Source organism: Nyctibius grandis, chromosome 9, assembly GCF_013368605.1.
Source record: "Nyctibius grandis isolate bNycGra1 chromosome 9, bNycGra1.pri, whole genome shotgun sequence".
Taxonomy (NCBI): Eukaryota; Metazoa; Chordata; class Aves; order Nyctibiiformes; family Nyctibiidae; genus Nyctibius; species Nyctibius grandis.
The window spans coordinates 1,184,854-1,193,319 of record NC_090666.1 but is presented as its reverse complement, the minus strand read 5'-3'; the positions used below and the strand labels follow the sequence as shown (position 1 = coordinate 1,193,319).

General features: G+C 41.0%; 1 protein-coding gene across 3 annotated transcripts in view; it reads left to right on the top strand.

The window, feature by feature from the left end:
* The first annotated feature begins 8,155 nt into the window (after nt 1-8,155).
* Nucleotides 8,156-8,466, top strand: part of EPB41L5 (erythrocyte membrane protein band 4.1 like 5) — a 56,881-nt gene continuing 56,570 nt past the window's right edge. For 2 of the 3 annotated variants that reach the window (XR_011048736.1, XM_068407254.1), the window contains exon 1: nt 8,359-8,436. The gene's annotated coding sequence lies outside the window, so the exon portion shown is untranslated. Of the gene's footprint in view, nt 8,236-8,358; nt 8,437-8,466 lie in introns of those variants that run through there. The other variant, XM_068407255.1, reaches the window with a different exon arrangement.

Below are 8,466 nucleotides of genomic sequence, written 5' to 3'. Positions count from 1 at the left end.
CTTGTGTGTCATACACTGGTGTATTCTGATTCATGTGATTTAAGATTACGTGATGGGAACTAGTGCATGCATTGTGTCTTAACCCCTTAAGTGCCTTGAGACTTACAGCGTACATCCAGTGAAAGGCACTCATGATTCTGTGGGGGTGGTATCGTCCTGTCATATTTATCTTAATGGGTTCACATTTTAAAAATGGCCCTTGGTGCTTGGAATGTGTTACCGCGAGGGGTCATGGAAATACCATTCCCTCTTCCCTTATACAGGTACCTGTGTGCTACTCTCGGTAGCAAAAGCACCTCTGCCAACTTAATGAATGAGCATTGTATGCTGCTGTCTTGTAATTCTGTGAAAAATCTGACACATTCCTTCATTCCTTCCAACTAGTAACTTACTAGCAGCTTACTATGAAATGCTGGTAAGTCCTTAGAAGCTGATACTTTGTTTTATCCTTTTATTGAGAGTAGCTGTCTTACTCGATTAGAACACAACTCCTTAATAGCACTGATAATGAAGTTGAACTTACAACCAGATGTGATTTAATTCCATTATCTGCTAACCAAGTACTTTTTAAGTCCTCATAGTTGATTTCAAGCCATGTTCGTACAGGTCTGCCTTTTGGGGTTTTTTTAATTGTGTTTTTGGGGGGGGGAAGGAAGGAGAACACTATGAAGTTGTCCCAAAACTTTATTTTAATTCCATAATGACCCCAGTCACCTTCTGTTCTGCTTGTGCAAAATTGTTCCGGTTGGTATGGTTTGTTTTTTATTTAAGTAGGTAGAAGATTTGTAAGAAGTGTCTGTCTGATACAGTATCTGAGCTCATTCTAACGATACATAAATGTCCCAGTTTTTTAATATTTTTCCAGTATAGGAGAAACGAAGTCAGAAGCAAGGTGTCCAGTGTAATATACTGTAAGAAAAAAAATCAGTCACTTTGCGCTGTGACAACATAACTCTGTGCCCTCTATTTAAAAGTTGTAATTTATTGTATTGGTTTCCTGAGAATGTTTATCCAGTAAATTTTGTTGTAAGCTATATAGAGCATAGAATTAAAATGGAAAGTTCTACACGAAAGAATTTTTAACTATTGAAGAATTATATTATATAATATACTGTGTTCTATGGATGTTTGAAAGAGATCAGCTAGGAACTATTAAGTGAAAAGGGATTCAGGCAAAGTGAAATCCTGGCTTATGACTGAGTAATAAACGTGAACCACAATGCCAAATGGAAGAGAGAGTTTTAAATATTTTTAGAAAACAAAATAATATTAAGTGGCCTGTGGCCGTGTTACTTATATTTCTAGATTTGATGCTTAAATCAATATTATCCCTCAGTGAAAAGTGACTCTTACAAGAATCTCTGGATCTGATAAACTGAAAAAAAGAGTAATAAGGTAGCTTTAATCTCAGTTTTGTTTTAAGCCATTTGCAACAAAAGAAAATTCTTTAGGAAAGTATAAGCTTTAACTTCCACGTGACGAGATTATTAGCTGAGATGCTGGCTAGTTGGAAGGTTATTTTAAACTCAGCACTTAATGTCTAAAAATTGAAATAATTCCTCCATCGTACTGAAATAAATTTTCTTCATAGCCAAGTTGTAAATGAAAATAGCATTTGCCCTTTTTTTTCCTGAGGGAAATCAGAAATGGAGTTTATAGCAACATTGTAGAGTGTTGGTATGTCGCATATTTAAATATTCTTACGAAAAGTTGCCAAAGCAGTTTGAGTTCAGAAGACCCATTTATACCACAACTGAGCGTAGGATATTTATTGGTTGTCTGTCGTTACCATTTTGGTTACAAACGCGAGCAAGAATAGTAGGTCACTTCAAGATCTTCCTCTACACTGATTTATAGTGTATTAACTAGTTGCATTGGGGGAAAAAATAATTGGAACAAAGTAATTATTCTCAGATAATTGGCCATCAGCGACTCAGTGGCTTTTGGCTTCAAATGTTTCTACCTGTTGTGGTATAAATGGCCTTTAAAATATTTTTATATGGCCAAAAAAAAAAAGCAAAACTGCTCAATATTTTACTTTGGGTTATGAAGATCTGTGTCATCCTGAAGAGTTTTTTAAAGAAGTTTTTGTATGTTTCATGCTGTACAAACCATGAATGTATCTTTCGGACATAATGCCCTATAGACCTACACGTGATTGGTGTTATGACTGTTGGCTTTTATGAATAATTATTTTCGTACCATTTGGTTAGGAAAAATGTTGGGTGAGTGTGGGAACGAGGATGTTTGTAACGCTTCCATGATACAAATCCAGTTTTAAAAAAAACAAAGTTTTCATTGTAAATAAGAGCAATATTATGACAATTTTGTGCCAATGTACGATGTTAAGACTTTTGTTTTCCTTTTAGGTTCGGATCGAAAACTACCACTACCAGCTCTTGTTTAAAGTGGATTTGAAGGAGTTTTTTTTAGTCAGACATGGGGCTCTAGCGGGGGCTTTGAGTGTTTTGGGGGCATTTTCTATTTTTGCTAAATATGAAATAAGATGCAGGTATTTAATAAACCACCTACAGATTGTCAGCCAATCCACTTTGGGAAATACTGCTTTAGATATACCAGATAAGTGAGAGCTGAAGAATTCATTTAGCCTGAATTTGGAAGCGTTTGGTATTTTCAATAACTTGCAAGACTTACGCAGTAAAATACTGCTTTTAGGCATTTTATTTTTATATATTCTATCCCAGTTAAGGAGAAGAGAAAGCCTGATATTTTTTTTTTCTCACTACATTTAATGCTAGCTGACATTTCTTCCACGTTTCTGTTAAATCTTGAAAGCTTATGCCCCATATAGATAAAGCAACAACAATTCTTCTAGAATATCTGCTTATAGTCTGGCACACCAGAAAGGGTGAGAAAGCAACTGGGAGATGAAGGAACATAAGGATTTTATTATGGAACCTCCACTTTCCGTGGAGACCTTCCAAAAAGCTTTGTGAAGGGCCGAAATGCAGTGGACCTGCTGCAGTCGCACTGCCCAGGGAGATGGGAAGCAGGGAAGGTCTGACATAGAGATGCTGGAGCTCCAGGCATGCTGTGGAGTTGAATTACGTGATATTTTTATGCTTGTGCAGGTGTGTGGGCGATGTTTGATGGCTCAGAGAATTAGCACGAGCATGAAAAACTCTCCAGATCCACCAATTTGCAAGCGAAAGCAGGGTGTCCGTTATGGATGCTGTAGTTTAGAGCCATTATGCTGCCAATCTTCAAGACCTTCAGCCCTGAGGATAAAGGGAGGGATTGGGTTAGGGTCCAAATGAAAATTTTGCATATTTGGACTTCCACAAAGTGCAGGAATGGTGCCCTCCAGAGTCACTTGGAGTCTCGTTGTCGCTCACCTCTCGGGTCCCTGGTTGGCTGGGCGTATTTGCTAATTTAAGGACCCACCTTTTGTCTTGAGACTGGAAAAGCTCTTCTCCATTGATACTTTTAGTGCTAGGATCCAATATAAAGTCTGGTGAAAACATATTGATTAGACGTGGGTCTTGCATGAAATTGCGGGGATTCTAATTAGTGGTGACTGGGAAGCTGTTACAAGGGGAAAATGGTTGGTTGGTTGGTTGAGTATAGCTGTTCTGTCCAGTCTCTTATCCCACTGCAGATATAAACTGAAACTGATTTTCTTGTTGGTTTAGCAGCCTGCAAAGGAGGCCAGTTTGTTATCACTGGATTTTACTCCTCTGCTGGTTGCTACCATGAGCGCGCATCTTTTCGGTTCACGGGGCTTCTCCAGCTACAAGTTTTTAACTGGTGCATAAGCTGTAAGCTCTGGCTGTTGGCTTTGTCATGGTTTACTCGTTGAGAGCTCAATGGTAAAAATTTTAGATAAATCACTTTTTAAAAAATGCTGAAATTTTCAATTAAAAAATAGGGATTTGTTAGATTTCTTTGAACCAATAGCCTCATTTTAAAAAAAAAAATTGCCACTAAAATATGTGTCATTCTAGTCTGCTATAGCATGAACTCTGGTTTCATGGGCTGGCTGATAGTTTGTTGGTTGTGTTATTTCATATTTAGCAAGCTTACACATTTTTAAAGGGTGGATTTTTTTTTTTTTCAAAGTTTTTTGATGTTTGAATAGTAGCACTTTATCTCATGCTTACTACTGACTGAACTATTGGACAAACTAAATTGGGTTTGGAGAGAGATACTTAATGGGTTTCTGTACAGAGATGACATGGATTACGCCCTGGTACAAATGCTTTCTGTCGTTCCAGCCATTTCTGGTTTATTGTGCATGTGTTTCTGGGGGACTTTCAGGAAATAGATTTTAATAATTCTATCATCTCAATTTTCCTGTCTTAAAAAGAATATAAAGCTTGCATTTCTATAAAAAAAAAAGGAAAAAACAAAGGTGCAAATAGAAACTACAGGGTACTCGTAACCTTCTCTCTGTTATCTCTCTCAGCTAGCTGCAAATTAGCTATGTTTACTGTAAATGTTTCTGCTAAGCATTATTTTTAACATTAGATCAGTTACCTGGAAATCAGTATTTTTTTTTTACTTAACTTATTTGAATTTTGATAGCTAAAGGTAATGCACAACAAAGTTTAAAGAAGTTGTCGCCCTTTTACTCCTAGGCCAGGGGTCTGAGACGTGAGTGAAAGGGTTAAACAGTTTACATTAAGCTGTTGTTTTCTTTAACTAGAATATATCCACAAAGCCTAGACTATGAACGATCCAGTGCAATTCTCTCAGTACAGTGGGGTACCGCAGTAACAACGTGTAATAATCTGACAGGAGAATTAAGGTAAGAAAACGGAGGGGTTTATTTTATCAAGTGTATCCAGATTTGTTTTCCATTTGGTTTGGTTCGATCCCATTTTAACCAGTCACTTTGGCAGGGCTGTTTGTGTAAGGTTTAGGTATTTTTTTTTCTGTAACAGGTGCTATACTCTATGTAAATACAAAGGGAAGAATATTCTTTAGATCATTATTAACAATCAGATGGTGGCAATATTTTTTGTTGCTAGTTCTGGTAGTTAATTTGCATTTCCAGCTGTGGCTTTCCGTTGTCAAATTTCATCTCAGTTTGGTACTGCTGAATGATGGACTGCAAGTGTGGAGTAAATCATCTCAGAGTTGAAGAGCTCTTTTGTTATTTAGACTAACTCTTTATTAACGTTGGGGGGATGGGAAGGTTCTTCCCATGAGTAGACTTTTGCCTATAAATTTGTTTAAAAGCACATGAGGGGGAGAAAAAAACAAAACAAACAAAACTAAATGCAACATCTTGGCTAAACAGCCAGGGTGGTTGGGTGAAAATGATGGAAACTTGAAATTGGTCAACACTGGACAATGTGAAAATAAATTTAGCTTTTGTCACTGCAGCTACTGTATGCTTTAAAGGGCCTTATGTATTTGTCCTCATTTTGATAAAATGAAATTTCTTGCCATTAAATTGATACACTAACTTCGACCGAAAACCAGCAGTTCCCAGGATAAATATGCTAATTAACATTTAACAAGTCTTGTTTTAGTCTTAAGTAAAATTTTGTTCTATTCTGTGAAAAAATGCTGTTATGCATATTTTGTGGATATATTTAATTTCAGTTGACAAATAGTTGTCTAGGTACAGACTTGAAAATATATATATAGTTTACTTGTGGATCTTAATTGTTTAATTGCAAAATAAAGATGTGCTTTAGTAATTTAAAGTTTAATTTCTTTTGGCGATTTTCTTGCTGCTGTACCCGCGGTTTTACTGTGCTACTTTTAATGGCAGCTAATGTTCATCTTGTGTTTTATTTTTTGACATTGTATGCCGTAAACACAGCCCTATGGACTGAACACTAGAAGAGGGTGCCAAATTATCAGGAAAGAAGTCGCTTGGCTACAGAAGCAGCGTAACAGTATCAGCCAAAGTTTTTTACCTGAAAATACCTACTGCAGTTTTTGCTCTAATGGAAGAATAACTATTTCTTAATCTTTTATACATGGAATGTTTTGGAGACAGTGTTTAGCAGAGATTATAGGCTGATCACAAAACTGAGGGCATGACAAATACCGATGTGAAGGACAAAAATTCCAGATGGAAGCTTGTGTGATGAAATATTTGCTGCCAAAAAGTGAGGGGATAATCAAAGCCGAAGTAGGAAAAGGTGATGAATGGACTTCAGAGGCAAGACAAAAATCGCAGGAGGAGTAAGAGTGTAAGAAAAGAGAGAGACCCCTATGTTCTTGATTTGCCTGATTAATTTAAGGACTTTAAAGTGAGGACAAGGTGTTTGGATTTGAAGTGCAAAAAGATAAACTACTGGGAAAGCGTTCAAGGAGAGAAACAGAAGTAAGAAGAGGTATGAAGTAGGAAGAGATTTGTTTAAACTGGAATAGAAAGACTGGATAGAAGACAAGTCACAGATACCGCAGTTGCACGTGCATATACTCGGGCTGTATCTGAGTAGCAAATAGTGAGGAAGGAGTGGATGGCAATTACACGCAGAGTAGCAAGAGGCTGGTGTGAAGTAGGAAGAGCAAAACTGTTTGTGTCACTGAAGCTACAGAAAGGAAGCTGGGAATAATGGAGTTCTTGGTGGGGAAGCTCAATTTGAGGAAATAATTGAAGATGTGCAGAAAATTTAGGGGCAGCCTCTAAGAATCGGGTAATTTATTCTCCAGAATGCTTTGTCTAATAGGGAAAACGTGAATTATAGACTTAATGGCAAGGAGTCTACCATTTACGTGAGTGATGGAGATGGCTGAAAACTAAGCGCCCGCGCAACGCAAATGATGTTAGTTCATCCGCACTGAGAATTCATCAGATATCTGAAAACCTCCAAGATAAATTATTTTTTTCCCCTTTAATAAGATTTTGTATGTTTCCTTTGGGAACTTTCTTGCTAACTCCCACATGTATTTCATGACAGACAACGGGGAGCAAGCATAGTCCCTGCTCATCTGATAGAAATTAGTAAATCCCCCCGTTTTGTTGTTTATGATCCTGAGTAAATAACCAGGCATGAACCTGAATCTCACCCTTCCCCTAAGCTTGCCTTGCTCCTTCTGCTTGTGGCAGGAGGATTGCTCTGTTGTCAACACAGGGCTGCTAAAATAACTGATACTTGACATTGAAATAAGCCTGTTGCATAGTCAGCAAACACTGGGCAATCACCTGGCAGCTTTTTTTTTCCGTTTCAGCAAATGCCATCGAGGTAACTCGGTGTTTATTCAGGCACTGGAGCGGATTTTGCCATAGCAACATGCCAATGGGTTTTATTCCAGTGCCTCCATGAGGCAGGTGAGTAACTGGTTATCTCAGCCCGTGTTTTATGGCCCCATGTAGAGAATGTTGTGTTCTCGTTAGCAGAAGCGGTCCCGATCACAAACCCCAGTCCCTGCTTTCCCAGGCTGTTGCCTAGACTGGATTCCCAGTTATTCTGGGATTTTGGAGGACGCGGGAGCTCATTCACCCGGAGCAGCGTCTCTGTTCGCTGGCGCTACGCTTCGCAAGCAAGAGTTTACGTTGCCTTGGGTGAGGTTTTCTGTTTGGGCATCTCAGATGGGAGCTTGAACACAAATATTTATGTACTTAAAAAAAAAATACAGTTAAGTGGAGCTGTTTGTAATTGCTGTGGCTAATGCCAGCGAGCAGGGCTTTTCCCCTGAGACGGGAGTAATAGGGAAGGAGAATTATGAAAGCATACATCATTGGGACGAACTGTACTTGTATTTCCAACTGCGTTTTGTCATCGTAGTCTGTCCTGATAAGATTATTTCAGTGTATAAATACTAACAGGGTTAGTTTGCGGGTGGTTCTGCTTTATTTAATACATTCAGGCAGCGGTTACAGAGACGGTTTTCGCCTAAACTTTGTAGTTTAAGAGCACGTTGGCCTGAGGCTTCTTGTCACTGCTGAGGCCTTGTTCTGCCTGAGCAGCCCCTGCCTGCTAGCAAAATTCCAGAAAGTTTGAGAGCCGTGACCCCCATCCCGACGGCTCCAAAGGAAGCGCCGCCGCCTCCGAGGGCCCCTCCCCGCCCCTTCTCCGCGGGCGGCCCCGCCGCTGACGGTGTGTCCCTGCCCGCGCTGCCTCCCGCCGCCCTCCCCCGCGCGGCACGTGGGCCGCGCCGCGCCCCCGCTGCGCCCCGTCGCTGGGCGAAACCACCTGGCTCGGGGCGGGGGCGCCCCTCTAAAGGGGCGATCGGCGCACACCGCGGCCGCTCTCCGTCCCGCCGCCCCTCGCCGCCACCTCCCGAGCGGCAGCGAGCGGCAGCCGCCAGGTGAGCAAGCGTAGACGGGAGCAACCGGACGGCATCTCGGTGCCCTTTGAAGGGCCTCCCACACCGCTCCGCCATGTTCGGAGGCCGGCCCACCCCCCCCTCCGCCCGCCCTCAGGGCCGTGAGGAGCCGCCGCGGGGACGCGCTGCCGCCGCCCCCGGCTCCGCCGCTCCCGCCACCCGGGCCGCGGGGCCGCCCGCCAGGTGAGCGGCGCGGGGAGCCCGCGGCGGCCG